The following is a 20,036-nucleotide window of genomic DNA, read 5'->3' as shown; positions in this document are numbered from 1 at the left end:
AGCTTTCTAAGCAGGTGATTGACCTGAAGTTTAAAAGAGAGGCAACCATCAAGCCAGATACCAAGGTATTTATAACAGGCAACAACTTCAAGTATTTTTCATTGTGTAGTAACAATATCCAAAGTGGTCTCCGGTGTATTTTTGGCTTTCGAAAATAGCATTTGCTTAATTGTATCGACATTTAAAAGAAGCTTAAGCTCAGAGAGCTGCGTCTGAATAATATTAAAAACAGCCTGTAATTGAACAGCAGCCTCCTTAATGGAGGGACCTGCACAGTACATCACGGTATCATCCGCATAAAAATGTAAAGTAGCTTCATCCACATTTTCACCTAAGCTGTTGATATAGATGGAGAATAAAAGTGGACCTAAAACAGAACCTTGAGGAACACCATTAGTAATGTTTAACCACTCAGAAGACAGCCCATCAAAATGAACACATTGGGACCTTTCAGAGAGGAAGTTCACAAACCACCCCACTGCATGGCTGGATATGCCAATACTGAGTAGCCTCTGCTTCAAGATGCGATGATCAACGGTATCAAACGCTTTGGACAGGTCAATAAATAGAGCTGCACAACTCTGCTTATTATCTAAAATACTCGCCACATCATTCACCACTTTCATTCACTCAGTGATGGTGCTATGTTGCTTTCTGAAGCCTGACTGATGTTTAGACAGGATGTCATTTGTACATAAAAACACCTTTACCTGTTCACTCACTAGGCGTTCGAGCACCTTAGCCAGAACTGATAATTTAGAGATGGGTCTATAAATATTTAATAAGGTGGCCTCCCCTCCTTTTAGTAGAGGCAGGAGATAAGCTGACTTCCATACTGTTGGAATTGTGTTTGTGCTGAGGGAGAGGTTCAAAAGAGAAGTGAGAGGTGGTGCAATAAAATCTGCAGCTATCTTTAAAAAGAAAGGTTCTACGTTGTCCGGGCCAGCCGGTTTCCTAGGATCTAACTTGGTTAAGGCTTCATGAACAACATCAACAGTAAAAGGAGAAAAACTGAAGGGGTTTTCCATACCACATTGTTCAGAGTCACGGACTGTGGTGTTCACAGAAGCAGAGTTAGTAACAGAATCAAACAGAGAGCCACAGGACACAAAATGCTCATTAAAACAATTTAACATGGTGGCCCTGTCCGATATGGAGCCAGATGCTGATGTGGTAAGGCACGGAGGTAGCTCATTACGGATATCACCGGTGGATATCGATTTTATGGCTTTCCAAAATGTTCTAGGATTATTCAGGGTCTTTGTGGTAACTGACAGATAATACTTAGATTTAGCACTTTTGATTTGCGATCTGAAGCTATTTCTTAGCTGCCTAAAACGAAGTCATTCTACCTCTGAGCCTGATTTCCTAGCCTTAGTCCAGGCCTTGTTTCTCTCATGTAGGAGTCTAGACAATTCAGCAGAAAACCAAGGATTGTCTCGTCCCTTCACTCTACATTCACGCAGGGGTGCATGTCTATCAATCATTTCCATAAAAATAAAAATAAGACCATGCAGTTTCAACATCAGCACACAGATCGATTTTTCCCCAATCAAAACCAAACAGTTCCTGTACAAAACCCTGCTCCACAAAATGTTTCGTGTCTCTCTTTATGATAATGCGAGGTTTACCCTTCTGGACCTTTGTGTCCCTGATTGTGGCTACAGCACAGTGGTCACTCACCTCATTTGCAAATACTCCCACAGATAAGTATTTATGGGGAACATTAGTTAAAATGAGATCAATTAAGCAGGATTTATTAGGGGACTTAATATGTTGGCGAGTAGGACTGTCTACAATCTGAGTAACATGTAATGAGATCCAAAGGCTTTTTAAATCCTCTGACACTGCAGTTAACCAGTCCCAGTTAAAAATCGCCAAGTAGCAATATTTCCTTGTAGTCAAGTTGAGATAAAAGATTCGCTAACGAAGACAAAGAGTCCTTGACTGCTGAGGGGGGTCTGTAACAGCCCACCACCATGACCTCTTGACCCTTTGCCACTTCAATGTTACATTACATCACATTTCATTTAGCTGATGCTTTTATCCAAAGCGGCTTACAATAAGTGCATTCGACCAAGAAGATACAAATTTGAATAAAACAGAATCATATAAGTACATCAGGGTCCATAGAGCCAAACCATTTTTAGTGCTACTCAACTGGCTATAGATAAGCCAGTCCTTAGTTAGTATATAAGTGGTTAGTTAGTATATGAGTGCTTAATTAGTATATAAGTGCTTTCTTTTGTTTGCTTTTTTTTCATTGTATTGCTCGAAGTGGAGTCGAAAGAGATGAGTTTTCAGTCTGCTCCGGAATATGTGTAAGCTTTCTGCTGTCCTGATGTCAATGTTCAAGGCTAAACATTTGAGTTGCTTACCGATTGATTTGGAAACCAACGTGGTTACACTAAACTTATTTTTCACATAAATGGCAACGCCACCACCTTTAGTAGGTCGGTCGGTACGATATACATTGTAGCCATTTAACACTAGAACCGCCAATCGGGTCAATTTGTGTGATGTGTGTTGTGTGTGTGCAATGTAACTTTTTTTCAATAAAATATTAAAGTCTCCCAGTCCGTGACTTTTCCTGAAAGTTTGTTATGTAGCACCCTATGTTGTTAAAAATTGCATTCTAATAGCGGGATTTGACGGGTTTAGGTAGGCCTATACAAAAATCTCTGGCGGTTCTAGTGTTAAGGAGATGTCAGAGGCCGAAATAGATTTATTTAGCCACGTTTCTGATCAATGACATCAGCGTCAGTCGATCTTGCCCAAATGCGGACAAAATCTAATTTAGATAAAAGACTGCGCACATTCAAGTGGATGAATCCCAACCCAGAACTAGCTTTAAAATCAGCAGGAGTAGCGATCTGACTACTGGGCGGACCAGGATTAGGTTGTACATTTCCTGATAGCAATAATAACAAGAAAACCAGGCATCCTTTTCACTTAATCGACACACCTAAATTGTCATCTACTCTAAAATCACCAGCAAGGTCTGCGAAAGTGTGATTAGAGCTCAAGAAGCAGTCCTGAAGAACCATCATGGCAGGCAAGCAAAAAAGACAAAAATTGTTTGCTGAACTGATTGACTGAGACAAGGCAACTGGAAATCGTTGGCGAAACACATCTCGGGGCAAATCCTCCTCCGCACAACAGCACAGGACAGGCGGAAGCTATAAGACACTGAGACTCTGGACCTATATGTTATGTATTTGTGACATCACAACGTAATGGAAGCCATGATGGCTAATTTAAAGGCACGGTTTCTGAATAAGGACCAATTAATGTCATTCTTTAATTCTAGTTTTATTTAATTATCTGAGTAAGGTTTTACCCGTCAGGATTATTTTCATTTAAATAATCTCAAGCATCACTTTTTACTGCAACAACACCAGATGTGATGCTAGTTTTACAGATGGTAGTAACGTTGTAAAATCCATACCCAGTTAAGTCTTACACCAACAAAGAGCTCGACTCATCACTCGTTCACACACACACACACACACACACACACACACACACACACACACACACACACACACACACACACACACACACACACACACACACACACACACACCCTTATCTTTACCTTTCAATCCATCCTCCCCTCTACTTCCCGCTTCCTTCCTTCCTTCCTTTCTCGATCTGCATCAATTAAACGGACACCATACACTGATGTTATCTGTGTGGCTTTGGCTTGTGGTGGGGTGGGGAACTAGTTGATTGCCCTAATGCGCATTATTGATAAGCTCTACTCTACCCAAATTCTTTAAATATATATTTATATAACGTGTCACTTTGTCTAGTCACCACCGGCTGGCCCTGTGTCCTCGCGTTTCTGGCAGCAAGGAAAAACCCAGGAGTTGTGCCAACCGTGTTTATATGCAGGTTCCCAGTTTGGATTATTAGTAGGCATTTTGTTTATGTGCACAAATCTGGTCAATAAACAAATTTACCCTGACTCAAAATGAAAGTTTCTTGGATAAATATTTGAAGCACTCCCAATTTCACCAACTGCTAAGTGCATGGATACATAGATGATTGATTGATTGAATGATTGGTTCTGCGTCCCATGAATAACCTCCTCTTCTTCTGGCAATTATCCAGCTGCTCCACTGCTCAGCAAATGTCATTCATAATTAAAATGTACAACAAAGATGAGTTCAGCTTCAGGAGTTCATGCAGTAGTCCGGATCGCCTTGATTTCTTTGCAGCTATGAGGATTGATTTGATCAAACATCACCCCTCCCTTTCCCAAATCCCCTAAAAAAAAAATCTCTCCTCTCAGCTAGAGCTGCTAGTTGAATCATTTAAATGCAAACGTTGGCAGCTTCTATCCAGTATTATTGAGGAGGGTGGCTTCGTAGAACAAGATGAACATTTAATTGTTGTGTTCTGAGCAAAGCCAATTTCCTCATTAGGGCCAGTAGCCGATCAATCGTATTTGCTCCTGCCATTACACAGAGCAGTTTTGATGTACAATAGAAAGTGTAGAAGTCTCTCTCAGATGTACACAAACAGAAACAGAGGTCAAACAATGTGTTGTCTTCCTTTGAGAACAGGACACAGCATACTTATGACTCATACGTCAAAGTATAACAGAGCACAGGCAAACATCTTCAACTGTGCTTGGCAACGCACATTTCCTCCCTCCATTGTTCCATTTGTGCATTTAAATGGATTTAAATGTGTGTATGTCACTGATCGCAGTTGACAATGCTAATATGTGTTACCCGTTAGACTAGATTACAAATGGTGTGTCTCCTGTCATCGAGACCGCAGTCAACCATGGTAACATCTGTATTGTTTACCCGCAGTCCAAATTGAGAAACAAATAATGTGGTTTTGTGCTTTTGATTGGAGCATGGCTGTGACAAGTCTGTCACCGACTCTTGCAATCAGCCGCAGAGCTCTCTTTTTCTGCCTTCTGATCGTAGTAATCAAGAAGAAAATGCGCAGTAAATTATAGCCTCTCTTCTTTCTCTACATGTGACAGACAGCAAAAGAGCCCCACATCTAACTAGCCCCAAAGTACAGTAGGTCTCCTTTTGAGGAGGAAGGAAAAGCTATAATTGCCATCATTTCCACACAGAAGCTGCCTTTCATTTCCCTACATGGCCCGAGAAATTCAACTTGACATTCTGAGGGAGGTATCAAGCTTCTTTTAGACCCCTGGATTGTATCTGCTACCCTTTACTTTGTCTGTCATGATGTGCTCCAAAGGACAAAAAGAAAGGATGGAATCAAAAAGGAGCCTCCACCCAATCTGGGGAAGTTGTCCAAAAAGCAACCGCAATTACATTTCGGGGGAAGGGGATGGGGCAGGGAGGGGTGATGACATCTGGGTGCAATTGGTCATGCCTTTCCTTCCCTGCTGAATCTCAATAAGTCAGAGAGATGAGTTGGATGGGATTGCCCATTTTGCTCCTGGATAGAGGAATACAGTCCTCCCCAAATCCACAGTAGTGTCAAAGATGGACAAAAACACACACACACACACACACACACACACACACACACACACACACACACACACACACACACACACACACACACACACACACACACGCACACACACACCCACATGCTGGATTGCTACTTTGGTCGCTTCCCCCTGCGGTTCAAATGATGACTCGGTGCTTTAATCGTATTTGCAGGGGATTTATGCCCAGAGGAGTTTCCTTGCTGCACACTGCGAGAGAGAGAGGAAGAGATAGAAGTGACAGAAAGAGAAGGCAACGAGTGAGTCATCAGAATCAAAGGTTCAGCTATTGAACCACAGCGACTGTTGCACGGAGAACTCATTATTGTTCTCGGCGGTGAGAAGAGACGGCCTTGTTATTCTCCTCTGCATAACAGGAACTCATAACAGGAGATGGCTGGAAGCGTTTATGTAGAAGGGATAATGCTTAGGTGCTTCGTGTCCTTACTTTTGGCACCCTTTTTTCTCACATAATCCAATCATTTAAGTATTCTCCAGCTCCTTTTACTCGTTAGTGCTTCTCCTGGAAAGAGGAAGGTGGTGAAAGGCGGGAGAGGGGTGGGATGGGAGGTTATGGCGGTGGGGAGTTAGAAATAATACCATTCCCGTTATACCATTACATTTTTCTCCCGCTAACTGCAATTCCTTTTTATTCTGTTTCTACTCTGACAATTTGGCAGAAATTAATAGTTGTGCTGTCATAGGAACGCTAGTGCACTTAACACTTCAGTGCGGTTTAATTTCTGACAGCACCCTTTTTCTAAATGTAGCTCCTACACACATTTGACTTCTTTCGTAATCGGTTATTACCTGTTCAAACCATGAAACAGTCCATAGTAGAAAGCCCCAATTAGTACGTCTCACACAGATGTACTGAACTAATCCAAAATCATGAGGGGATTAGTGACAAACAGGGTTGTATTTCCTGAACTGTGATCTTCCTTGAGCACTAAATGACAATTGTCATGAATTAAAACACAACCAAACCAAAACACTAAAAGCGATATCATATTAGAATTGATTGCCTCCAAAAGTCAATGTATGTGATATTTACAAGGATTCTCTGATTGTTTACATTTTGTTTGAAGTTTTTTAAGTGATTTCCTAAATGCATTTATAGCTGAGATTACTAATACCCAATGTACTCATTGCTAATGATGGTGTATTACACACAGTTCCTTTAAAGTAGAACGAACGTTGTCAAGATGTCCTCACTTCAATCCCCTTCGCTACAATCTGCCTACATCATCAGGCCCAAATGTTCAAAAACAACCTTTCGTCGTCTCTTTGGTTTGAGAGTCTATTCTGGGAAGTTTGTCCTTTTCATTGGAAACAAAGAACAGGCTCTGTGTGAATGGGTCCTGGAAGATGTTGCTGAGTACAGTAAAGGTACTCACAGTTCCCTGTTGGAGGTGTTCAAAATGTTTCCTTTTGTTTTTCCACTCTTTGTAGGAAAGTACCCAGGCTTTTAGAGGGCTATGATTTACTTTGATGAATTATGAAACATACAACCTCTTCACACTTTAGCAGCATTGAGAACTCATGATGTTGTTTTCGACTTGAGTGGCCGCTACATATTAAGCTACATACAGTATGTTGTGTTAAGAGCTTTGACCCAGCATTCCAACGCCTAGACTAAACCACTTTGTTTACTTACCTTACATCGTGACATCACTAACACTTGCACTCCTTTTGGCTAGCTCTCCAACAAATTGTATGTTAGGCTAAGGGGCGGGACATCTCTAAGTGGCCCAATCACAAACGAGCCAGCTAACCAATCAGAGCAGACTGAGCTCTGGTTTGCAGCACAGGCAGTATGAGAAAAATATAGCTTTTTGGACATTTAAGCATGGAAACATATCACAGTAGTAGCACAAAATACAAAAAATAACCAAAAAATGTGCATAATGACCTCTTTAAATATTAATGCAAGTGGCCGTGAGTGCGTTAAGTTCGTTCTGAGGCTTGGAGTTAAAGAGAAAAAAGTAGACATTATTAAATAGGGCTCTGTGTTTTCACGTTGTACTGATTTTGAAAAACACTTCAGAATACAGTACATGGTCTGTTTTTGCAGTGAGCAGAGAGATTCAAGGCGTTATGCTTTATCTATGAATGATTAGTTGCAAAGTTGGAAAAGCTATAATGTGTTCGGCTCACTGCTTCAGCAATCTAAAACAACTCTTAGAAGGGTGACTTCTAAGGAATGACTTTGGACTGTGTCTGCGTCTGCATCTCGGGGTGATAGGCTGCTAAACCCGAGGTTGGATTTAATCTCATATTTCTCAAAAAGATAATGGGAAACCAAAGCCTACACAGCTCCAGCTCAAGCTATTGACTAAGCATTTGCCATGCAAGGAAAATGAATGTGGAGAGTTTATCTCTGTTGCTGTGCTTCCACACACTGCTGCGGTTGAATCGGTCCGAGCTATTGCCTTTAATACTGTGAGAGCGCCACTGTGTGTTCACTCAAGTTAGAAAGCAGTGAGAAGTCCCTCTATCAGCACCAGGACTACTATCGCTAATGTTTTATGCTAAGAAGCTGTGTGCAAATAGGTGTTTTACAGAGCCCCATAAATCCCTGATTTTTAAGTTTTCTTTTTTTCAATCATCCATTTATTTATTGGTTTATTTCGCATAAGTTTGCTCAGAGCTTCGTAAACAGGGGAAGCACATTAAAGCTTCTGGATTCTCTTGAAAAAATAATCAACCAAGCTTTGCAATAAAAACAACAAAGGCCAGCGTAATGAGCACTAGGCTTCCACCGCACCATTATTAGCCGGCGCGGAGAGATGAGGGCCCTCGCACAATTACAAGTCCCACACTTATCTTGTCCAAGCAGATTCTGCAGGGAGAAGAGAAGCCTGTGTGTGTGGGTGGGTGTGTGAGCGTGGGTGGGCAGCGGAGTGCACGACCAGGACTTTTAAAAAAAAATAGCGCTCAATAAACGTGCATTTTCTGATTGTCAAATATTGTGTCGTATTCCACAAACTAAGCAAAACGTAATTCTGCTTCTGCTGATTCCTATCATGTCATATGGGCTAGTCATTATCTCAGCCCTGGGCATGATGTATACCAGGCCTTGTTAACCGTAAAGTGCTGAAATGTCATGTAACTGTGATGGATTGGGTCATACGACATTTATTATGGCTGCTGCATCTGTGTTAAAGGGTAAACCCACACTGAATCACACCGGGCAGAAATCTGCTGTTGGCTCATTCTTTAATTGTTGGACAGATCATTTCTGCAGGATAAATATATCACCAAATATATATTTTTATAAGCCTATTTTCCCATGGCAGTCTAAGGTTTTAAAGGTAGCCACAGTTTTTTAATTCACACCTCTTCACCAACAGCAATCTATGTATCCTCCAGGCCTCATAAACACGTTGAAGGCATATTTTGGTCCTTGTAAAACACATTCAGACTGGATTATTGGAAAGACTTGAAGCCTTCTTTTTTTACAAACCTTTGCTTTGTAGTTATTCTTCCTTATTTTCGTTGGCGTATTGCTGCAGTTCACGATTGGCAGGAAGCAGTCGGCATGACTCTTTATCACGTTACCTTAACCTGTGTACATGTAAGGAATTGAGGCCTCAAATGATTGTTTTTGTACCCAATATGTCTTAAATCCAGTCTGCCAAAGAATTGATTTTAAAATACTACTGCTAGTTTTTAAATCACTAAATGGCTTAGGACCGAGGTATATAGACAACCTACTCCATCACTATGAAGCACCCAGGAGTCTCAGGTCTTCTGGGTCGGGTCTGCTCTCTGTTCCGAGAATAACCACTAAACATGGAAAAGCAGCTTTTAGTTATTATGCCCCAACAATTTGGAACAAACTGCCCAAATCGTGCACGTCCGCTGAAACACTTCCTATTTTTAAATCCAGATTAAAAACGCACCTATTTGCCGCTGCTTTTAATTGAGCTGCCCATACTCACACTACAGCATGCCTTTTCAGTCATGTATTCTGTACCTGTTGTGTTTATTTATTTATTATTTCATTATCTTTGCTTATTATGCCTGTTTTTAAATGCCTTTTTAATAATGTATTTATGCTGTATTTGTTCTTAAATGTCTTTTGCTTTTAATCTGTTGCCTTGCCTTGCCTTGCCCTGCCTTGCCTTGCCTTGCCTTGCCTTGCCTTGCCTTGCCTTGCCTTGCCTTGCCTTGCCTTGCCTTGCCTTGCCTTGCCTTGCCTTGCCTTGCCTTGCCTTAAATGTATTTTCATTAATACATTGATTCTACTTAAAATGATACCAGAATCTAAAACATGCCAACGTGTCACCATTGCCATAAACAGTGTGAGTCTTTCCAATCAACCAAACAGTACATCAGCTGATTGTCAACCAGACATGATTGAACCAAAAAAATGGAATCAGGATATGACAGTTTGTATGGATGGAAAACCTGTGGACTCCTTCGGGATGGAGGGCATAGCAGAAGTGATTCATAAGGATAGGGTGCATTTATGAACTCATGATATCATGGGTTGATATGATTCTTTATTTGCTGTTATTGTACCATCTTGAAAAGGGAATACAATTGTTCCTCAATCTCTCAATATGTCCACTAACAAGTGTCCTCATTGTGTGTATGTGTGTATGCCGGCCTTTGAAACCCTTCCCTCATTGAATGTTTTTCACTTTTCTAAATACATGATTTAACAGACTATTCAAACAGCCAGCTCATTGTTCTTCATGTCCCCTGTGAGCTTGATTGCAATGTAATCAGGTTAGTCTGAACTTGAGACTTCCTGTAGGAGTTGACGTGTGTAAGAGGTTACCGTGGAGTAAATAAAGAAGTGTTATCTGAACAGAGGCAGTGTGCAGTGTGTTGAGACCTGCAGTTACAGATTAACCTGTAAGTGCACATCTATTATATAATTATACATGTGGACAAAGGTCATAATACAGACACAGTAGTGTGTGGACAGTTCAGTTTAGCATCGCTGCCCACTTCAAAACCATGGGTGGGCTGTAGTGTGCGTGCTCCTGAGGGTGGTGTTTGCTCAGTGTTTAGTAAAGTTCACTCGTCTTCAGCAGTCTTATGGCTTCAGGGTAAAATCTGCTCCAGTGTAGAAATGCTGCGGTGCCTTTTTCGAAACAGCAAGGGACAAACTACTTGGTTGGAAGGGTTATTTTGCCGATGTTGCTTCAAGCCTTACTCCCACACTACTTTTAAATCGTGTGTACAGGTGGGAATTAAGATGTTGATATAACAGACTTTCCGTTGGCATCAGAGGCCATGTAGACCTGCTTGTATGTGATCACTTCTTTAGCCCTTAATGTTTTCTTGCAAATGATTGGTGTTGTTGGGTTTTCTCTTGTCATCTGCTAGCTCATGATCAGACACATAACGCAGCTCTCTTCCTGGAGCCTGTACTCCACGTCATCAACGAATCCCCTGCGGGCGGACTCATTACAGTCTGCGAGTTGAATCATCACTTTGGTGTCAACTGCAAACTTTTCATGCTAGGCACGAGGCTAACATGGTATACTGCATCCCAAAGGAGAAGTCTTTCCAATGACAATAATGACAGGGGGATGGAGAATAACGATATTGGTCACAGTGGGGAGAAGCCAGTGCTTAAATAGAGACATTGAGCCCTCAAGCCAGAATTTCACTCCTCTACAGTGACCTCTTACAATGTGTGATTTAGTAATTGACATTCCCCCTCTCATGTTGATCCTAGCTTCTGGCTAGTGGTTCTCTCAGCAGTATTCACACCATCCAAATCCTAAAAGATGCATTTAATCAGAAACACTTTGGCTCCCTCTGAAAGGCTTCGGCTTTCTAACAGGGATGGGAATAAGCTCTGTAAATTTGTGAACATAATCATATCTTGGTATAGCTTTTATGTCTGTTCAAGCCACCTTTGTCTAAGAAATATGGATTTCTCCACAGCAAAATGTGCCCAGCTGCCTGGTTTCCTTCTGCTTGTATATCCATGGAGAAGAAAACACCAATTGGTGACAAACGTTTAGAGAGAAAGTTTGAAAGTCACGATTTTCTCGGCTTTCAGATTTCCCTCAAAGGCACAGCTCCATAACCAATTAATTGGTATGGACGGAGAGATTCTTTTCTGCAACATCAAAATAAAACGCTCCATTAGATGTTCGGCAGTTTGGAAGAAGAAACGATGGATTGGTCCAGTCAATCGCTGAGCATCAGTGAAAAAGCTGCCGTTAGAGATTGCAGCTCAGTCTTGACGATTTTCATTCTATTTCTCTGTTTGTAGCCTCAAGATATTTCACTCGTTTTCACAACAGAGAAAGTCAATCAAATAAGCGTTCATGTTGTAGATATTGCACTTCATTAATAAAGTTTCAAACTTTGAATTGCATGCAAGACAGTTTGTGTTTACTCTGGAGCAGACATTTTGCGGAGGACACCACCACGCCTTGCTTGGTGCTCCCAGACTGACACTTTTATTACCACTGCCACAGAGGAAATACGGTAGGTGACCTAACACGGAGGCTTACTACTGATGGTCACAATGAGAAGGCTCAGTGTCAAAACCATTATACAACCCTCGGAGAAAATACACACACAAATCAACCTCTGCTGGCATGCCAAGATTTTTGACTCCGCAGACAGCCTTCGGGGAGATTTTCTTTTTCATCAGCTTTTCTCTTCTTCTCCTTCCAACCAGAACCAGTTAAAAGATTGGGATTGGATATGCTGTCACTCATCCCCGGCCTGATTTGGATGACAGGCGGCTTCATGAGCTGCTGGAGTTGATGCAAACGGGGCAGGGAGGAAATTTGGAGGCAAATTCCCCGCTGAGCAGTAAGGCAATCATTAGGAATTAGGAAGGGGAGGAGGAAGAGGGGAAACAGTTCAAGGGAAAGGGGAATACATTTAATGGCAAGTCAATATGTATTGATTTTTATGTAAATTTCCGCATAACGGAGGAGCGCCTGTACCGTCATGGGCTATCAAGACTCAAAATAAGGCTTAAACAGCTGAGAAAATGTTATCCACTATTCACTGCTTTTCACTATTTCCGCAACCTCTCTGGTCACTGACAGTTTCTCATTCACCTTTCTCTGTCTCATTCCCTTTCTCGCTCATTCTCTCCCTCCAATCTACATCCCCTTTGTATTACTGCCAAGCAGTCAAATGGATGTTGGCATATTTTAGAGCCCTGTTGTCCAACTCTCTCTCATGCGCAGGCCAAGTCTGTGGCTCAGCAGAGTGCAACTTGGCAGCCGAAGAGACAAGCACACAAAAGCAATTAGCCCGGCCACCAACAGTCGTTTGGAGAACCGAGCGTGCGTTCTGTTCACAAGTCAAATAGAGTGTTATTTATATCCAAAGGTCAGAACCCTCCCTGTCATAGGATTTCAAATCGGTTAATGTGGGACGTTTGCACTGCGGGCACAGAACACAAAAGCAGAGTGATGTTAAAAGGCCAGTCTTTTTTTACAATGCCATATTCCCAGCACACAAACAGCAGAGGTTGAAACTGGGCGATGTTAAGAGATCAGGATCTTCCCACACCCATACCATACTTACAGCGTACGGGAACATGCACCCGAGCAAAGAGGTCAGTCGGAGCGGGGCACTGTAAAAGGCTGCGGAGTAAGGCTGACCGCCCTTACTGTCAGGAAAGATGACCCTCATCTCACCGGCTTTGTTCCAAACTAAAGAGGAAGCAAGGCGGGCAAAAAAGGAGACTAAGATTAGAAAGTGCTGCTGAAATACCTGAGCAATTAGGACAGTACAGTCTGTTCTTGAATTCAAAAGCTTCTACGATATTTCTTTGGAAATCCACTTGACCTGCTCTTCAGATTTGTATAATTATGTCTAATGCACAACACGTTAAGTGGAAAATATGGTACTACTAAATCTATTGTTAGCCTGCTACTCCTTTGTCCGTTGTTTCCGTCCCACAAACCGTTCTGTCCGAAAGTTCTCCTAAGTAACCATTGTACGAGTTGCTTTAGCATTTAAAGGCTATTTTGCACAGTCGTGTTTCAAGGCAGGCATAAAGTGTTGACAAGTTACACGCTGACTTAACAGAATTTTACTGTTTATGCCCACAGAAAAGTTTTTTTTTTAACACCTGTACAGATCCATTAGTGTCACTGACAAAGGCTTTAAACTTTTTTTGCACTCGTTCAATTTGATGTCCCAGAGAGTGGGATTTTCTACACTCTGCAGTACAATACAAAGAGACCATATCATGCACATTTCCAGGTTCATGTATTTTGTGCCCTCTGCTGTGACATGTCCCGATGCTTTATTGTTCAAACAGTGGTACATTTTTCTCGTGCTGCTTGTGCTGCCCGTGCTGATTGGTTAGCTGGCCGGCTCTGTTGCGATTGGATAACCACTCAGATATTTGTCGGATTTCAGCCTTTGCATTGCAGACCATATACATGCACAAAAACCTTCATAACACACTACAGGTAAGGGAAATGAACATGTTATTGAATAAGACCTTTTTATTTAGCAAAACAGTTTTAGACGTATCACATTATTGTTTAAACAGTGCTGGATTAAGGCTTTAAGTCCCTGCATCTCCAGCAGGTACATGAATTACAAACACAACTTGTGATTTATGATGACCACTCTTTTTTAGTGAGCAGAGGGCCCGGGGCCGACCATGTCAGTCAATACCTGCAATATTGCCTCATTTGCAGCGGCTGTCAAAGTGACTTACACCCGTACACACGCATACATCCTCACACACACACACGCACACACACACACGCACACGCACACGCACACGCACACGCACACACACACACTCACCTCCCCCACTGTCAAAGTAAATTGGGTGCATGTTCTCTAAACCCTATTTATGGGTCTCCTTTTGTTTTTCTTGATGCCGTGACTGACAAAGGGAAGAAAGGGCAGAATGCATCCACACATTACCCGAGGAGAAAAAAAAAAAAGTGTGTTTGAAACTGAGAGATGGACAGACAAAGACGGAAAGGTTGACGCAGACTGGCGGGCATAAGATAGAGACGGATGGATAGAGAGACACAGAGAGGTAGGTGAGACAACACATAGACAAACAGAGGGATCGACTGCATGCCATGAACTCAGCTGTCACCCCCCCCCCACCATCTTCACCACCTCAACTTCCTGTCAGTCACAGCTGATGACAGCCCTCATCCTGCCTCACCTCAATGACACCAGAACCTGATACTGTCATCATACTCTGGGCGCCATATCAAACCAGTACACTGCAGTGTGGCTGAATGTTGTGTGTACGTGATTGGGTATGTGACCCCTTGCTGGGGGAAGAATGTGTGTGTGAGTGTGCAAATGCCTGATTGTGTGACTGCAATTTGACAAGCAAGCCTTCCTTGAGAAAAGTCTGTCTGACTGTCCGTCTATCTGACAAGCTCCCATTCTGAGGAAAGCCTATGGATTAGGCCGGCCCCGACAAATACACCCGTCATAAATCTCCGTTGCTTACAGAGGGACAGCGAATGCTTCGATCTGAGGGCTGCAATGAATACAGATCAAAACCAGTATGATGCGGTGTCCAGACTCTTTGCAAAAAAACTTTGACGGAAAACGTGTCTGGATGATTGATACTGATCCATCAGCTTCTTGCTTTTTTTTTCCTGATGCAGAATCTTTTTTCAGAGATATCACTCAAAGCTGTGGTAGGTTTCTATGGTTAGACAGAGATGTGTCAGTCATCATTATCTACGCTGAATACCCAAGGTAATGATAATTGATGTTGAGAAGTACTGTGTTCAAGTCTGACAAATATAACTATGGGAGAAGCATGGACGAGGTATAAAATACAGTATAAATGTGCTATTATAAGATCCCTATTTCTCATTCTACTTCAAATATATGATGACAGCTGGGTGTATAGTGCCAAGCCCCCACATTTCAGGCTGTGATCAGACTGGGTGATTGACTCTCATAGCATAGTTTAAAGCAGTGCATGCTACGTTCATAGCTATATCCACCATCTTCTCATGCTAATATTTGCTACAAAGCTCAACTGAGACCTACCAAGTCTTCTAGAACTACAGCAACTCTTTGTGGACTCTTAAGTATATTTTTTCACAGTCACTGTCTAATTGGGCTGTACTGGCTTAGGGGCTAAAATGATACTTACCATATATACGAGTATACAAGGGTTGATTGACGTAAAAAAGTTGTCATTGGAGGTGGAGATTGTTGTACCTCTAATTTGTATTGACAGCACTGATTGTCCATGGACTTCTTGTAGACGCCGATATATTGCATGTGTGAATCCTGTCCTTTAAGTGGACTCAGAACTGATACACGTCCGTGGTGTCAGCAGATGTCCGTGTACACGTCTGCTCGGGAGTATATGAGGGACTTTAGTGTCCGCCTGGGCTTCTTCTCGGTTCCAGCTGTTCCCACTGCTGCTCGTGAAACTTCGCCTGTTTTCTTTGCACCCCTGAACCCTCCCAAGGCGGTGTTCTTGCCCTAATGAAATCTGTGCACATTTTCCAGAGAAATGTCCTTTCCTGTCTGTGCAGGGTGTCCCATTTTTTTCAAATATAAGTTATGGATTTATTCATTAACTTTCATTATGTCCACTCAGAGGACACACGAGGAGACAAGAAGGAGAGGAACCTGTGTGTGTGTGTGTATGCTCGCATATGGACAATGATGTGGAGGATTATGGCTAACCTTTAGTTTTGGCCATTTTTAAGATGATTAATTTGCCACTGTGTTTTTAGCCGGAGGGCAGATGCAAGCAGTGAAAACTTATAATTGCCTCAGCACTGCGTACCCTTCTCAATGTCGAGCCTGTGATAGAGAGCACCTATTCAATAATGCCTAATCGAGGAGGGATTTAATCAGGAAACAGATACAGTTGAGAAAACAGTGTGAGGTCATCATCTATTAAGTTGTTCTCCTTCCACTGACACGGTCTGTGGTCTGCACTGAAGTTCAGGAATTTACTAAGATCCCCTTCATCTCGTATGTTGGTGTCATACAGTATTTACTCATGTTTTGGTAATATATGACAGTTCACTTGGTTTGTTTGCAGGCCAGTATGATTATGTTTCAAGGGAATCTGTTTCATTTGTTCTAAAAAATATATATGTTTAGTTTGTCATCAATAAAACATGTTTGTTTTTAATAAGAATAAGACGTAGCGGCTTCCATTATGTTGTGTAAGATACCTGTGTTGTTTATTTCTAAGAGGTATTCAAAGGATTTAGAAATTCACTTCCATAGATGAAAGGAAAGGCGAGAGAGACAGATATAAAAAAAATTAAATAAGTGAAAGGTCGGTCAGAATGTGCAGTCAAAATTGAGATATCTGGACTTTTACTCCCGAATATACCAAGATGCTAAAAACTTCCCAAAGTGCAACTTGATGGGTTTTAATACACTGATTGCGTCTTTCAGTTTGTAATGCAATCGTTGTTGTCTTTATGCCCAGGATGCTGACATCATGGAACATCACCACGGTTTATTTTTACACTCCTAACTCCTTTAGAGCCACAGAACGGCTCTGAACAAATGTTTAACAGACTGAGCAATACTTCCCATAACAATGAGATCTGATTCTCTGTCAAATTGGTAAAGATACCTTTTTTTATTTTGTAAATGGAGCAAAGATATATTTAGTTCTCATATGGTTTCCCATGTTTCAGCATTTTGTGGGGGGAAAGGAGAGCATTAACATCAATACAGTGTGTTTTGAATAGTAATTAGCAGGACACTGTTTTGTCCTTCCGTGTCCACTGGACTTCTTTGTTCACAACAACCACTTTAATTGGCAATATGTTCTTTTGAAAACAAATAATATAAAATATAATACATGCTTCGATCTGCTTCACCTACTGTGACATCTCCACAACAGCAGCAATTACAATCAGACACAATAGAAATAATACCGGCGGAGCACATATTGCATCCGTCCTCACACATGCTATGTTATCCTCGTCCTGTTGCACCCCTCTTGTGCAATCCTTGTCCTCATTTGCATTTTAATTCCAGTGCTTGTGCGGCTCGGCGTGGCTAATCCTGTGCTAACCTAAATGAGGCCTGTGTTCTCTGCTAAAGAGTGTGTGTTCCTGCCTTCGCCGCTTCTTTCTGAAAACCCTGTGCGTTCCTGTCAGACACACACACACACACGTATTGGGCCCACACACACATACACTGACAGCCACGTATGCAGGACACACACATTAATCAAAAATGATGGAAATCTTTATTTCTCCCTCAAACCCAGCGCATAACCTCGTTTATTTTTCTTCTGCAGCATCATATCTTGGTGGAAAAGACAAGATAGCCAATTAAATCAATCCTCGCACCTCGTGTATAGGCTATGCAAATACTCCTGCAGCTGAGGGAAGGAAAGGGGTGACAAATGCTGTCTCCCAGCTCTCTCTCTTCCCCGTCTACCTACAGTAAAAGGTGCTTAGATGGAAATAGGATTACAGCTTTGCTACCCACCTGAGACGCCTGTTGGGGGCTTTATTGTGTTTGTGCGTGAAAAGCCCTTTTACTAAAGTGCTGACGAGCCATGGCGAAATGCCGAGACAGAGTGAGAGGGATGCAAATTGTGCTGTTGGTGAGTGCATCCTGATTGTATTTAGATAATGCTTAACACAGCAGCTGTTCATTTGGGTGCGAAGGTGTGTGCGCAACAAAGTGTGTGTGCAGATAGTGTGCGCACAGGTGTGGATGCAGCTTCTTCTGCAGAGTTTGTATTTGTTCGTATACAGGAGGTTTTATTTGTCACCAAATCCCACGGCCTTATACGCTCTCTCCTCTATCCCCAGGTCCCAGCCTATGCATTTTAAGCACCTATTCCCTTCATTTAGTCATGATTAAAGAACATTTTAGGAGGCTGTGGCTCAGTGGGTAGTGTGATGGACTTTGAATCACGGGATAGCAAGTTCGAGTCCCAATGCAGTCAGCATGTCGTTGTGTCCCTGGGCAAGACACTTCACCCCAAATGGCTCCTGTGGGGATTGCCCACAGTATTGAGTATGTAAGTCGCTTTGGATAAAAGAGTCTAACATGTAATGTGATATATTGGCACAGGGATTTGCCACAAACACCAGGGTTCCTTCACGATGGCCCTGTGGTGCACCACTTTTTGAAAAATACGATGCAACATTGACTGTATTGTCAATCATATAGTGGCATAATATAGGGCGACTGTGGCTGTGAGGGAGTGTGGTCGTCTGTGGTCGTCTTTCAACCAGAAGGTTGTGGGTTCGATCCCAGCCCATGCAGTCAACATGTCGATGTATCCTTGGGCAAGATACTTAACCCTGAGTTGCTCCCGATGGCATGGCCAACGGTGTGTGAATGTGTGTGAATGTTAGGTCCTAGAGTAAGGTACACTGCTCTGTATAAATGGGTGTGAATGGGTGAATGACATGTAGTATGTAAAGCGCTTTGAGGGGTCTTAAAGACTGGATAAAAGCGCTATATAAGTACAGTCCATTCACAGTCCATAATATAAGATGTACGCAATAAACATTGAAGGTGCGTAGAGAAACTTGCTAAATATGTTATTTATGCAAATCAATGCACATTTTGGATAACACACGAGACTGGTTGAGTCTAAAATACCATGATAGGAACTTCTAGGTTCAGTTTTACAAGCAATCAATAATCAGTAGGACATATCGAAATGAAAAAGGTAATCCCACTTCATGAAAAACGTTGATAAGTTGACTTGGAAGTGTGTACTGTTTCCGGGATCTTGTTTTCCTGGTATGTCCTGGTTTTACAAACAGAAACTGGATGAGCCACTCGACCCACTGGCCAGTCGTCTTCCAAGCCATCTTTCCTCCTCCGTTTGCTTTTCGGTCAAGGTTGTCGCCTGCTGAGCGAGACGCTGGGCCAATCATTTTAGCTTTAAACGCTTGTCATGATGTGTTTCCAAGTAATGGAAAGAGGATGAATGTTGTTCTCAGAACACATTGGCTGTTAGGGCTCTGATGTTGCCGTGATACTATGTTTTCTATTTTGAAATCTAACTTGGCCTGTGGAGTTTTTATTAATAACCAGCTTGGGTGTTTTTCTAGTACATTATAAATCCTGATTATTTTTGTTTGATCGCCCGTCAGCCTTTAGTTGTTGCTGACTATGAGTTTAATTCAGAGCAGCACTCCACTGATTGTGTATGTCACAGTCAATTTAGCAGTCACAGGGAAAACAACGCATCCTGTAAAAAGAGAACATGTATAATATATGTATAATTTCTTCTGTGGCTCTCAAGGAGCTTAATTTGAGGCTGCATGTCCACCCGTTAATGGTTCTCCGATAATATTTTGCTTGCAAACACACATGGACACACAAACGTAGCGACACAAAATACAAATATGAATCTGAAAATAAGCGGAATATGGCCCCTTTAAACCGAGCTGATTTACAGTAAGGGGGTCTTTGTGCCTCTTTTCCTTCATACAGCACAGTCTTTGAAGTCGTACAGGTGAGACAGGGAAAACCTCATATGCAAACCCCTTAGTAACCCCAATTTAACTCATCCAACCCCTCTCATTCTCTTTTTGCCTCCCCCTTTCCACGTCGGTAATTTCCCTTTCACAAGCGCCTG

The sequence above is a fragment of the Notothenia coriiceps genome, unplaced genomic scaffold (assembly GCF_000735185.1).
Source record: "Notothenia coriiceps isolate Sejong01 unplaced genomic scaffold, NC01 NC01_scaffold00008046, whole genome shotgun sequence".
Classification (NCBI taxonomy): domain Eukaryota; kingdom Metazoa; phylum Chordata; class Actinopteri; order Perciformes; family Nototheniidae; genus Notothenia; species Notothenia coriiceps.
This window is presented reverse-complemented; position numbering follows the sequence as displayed.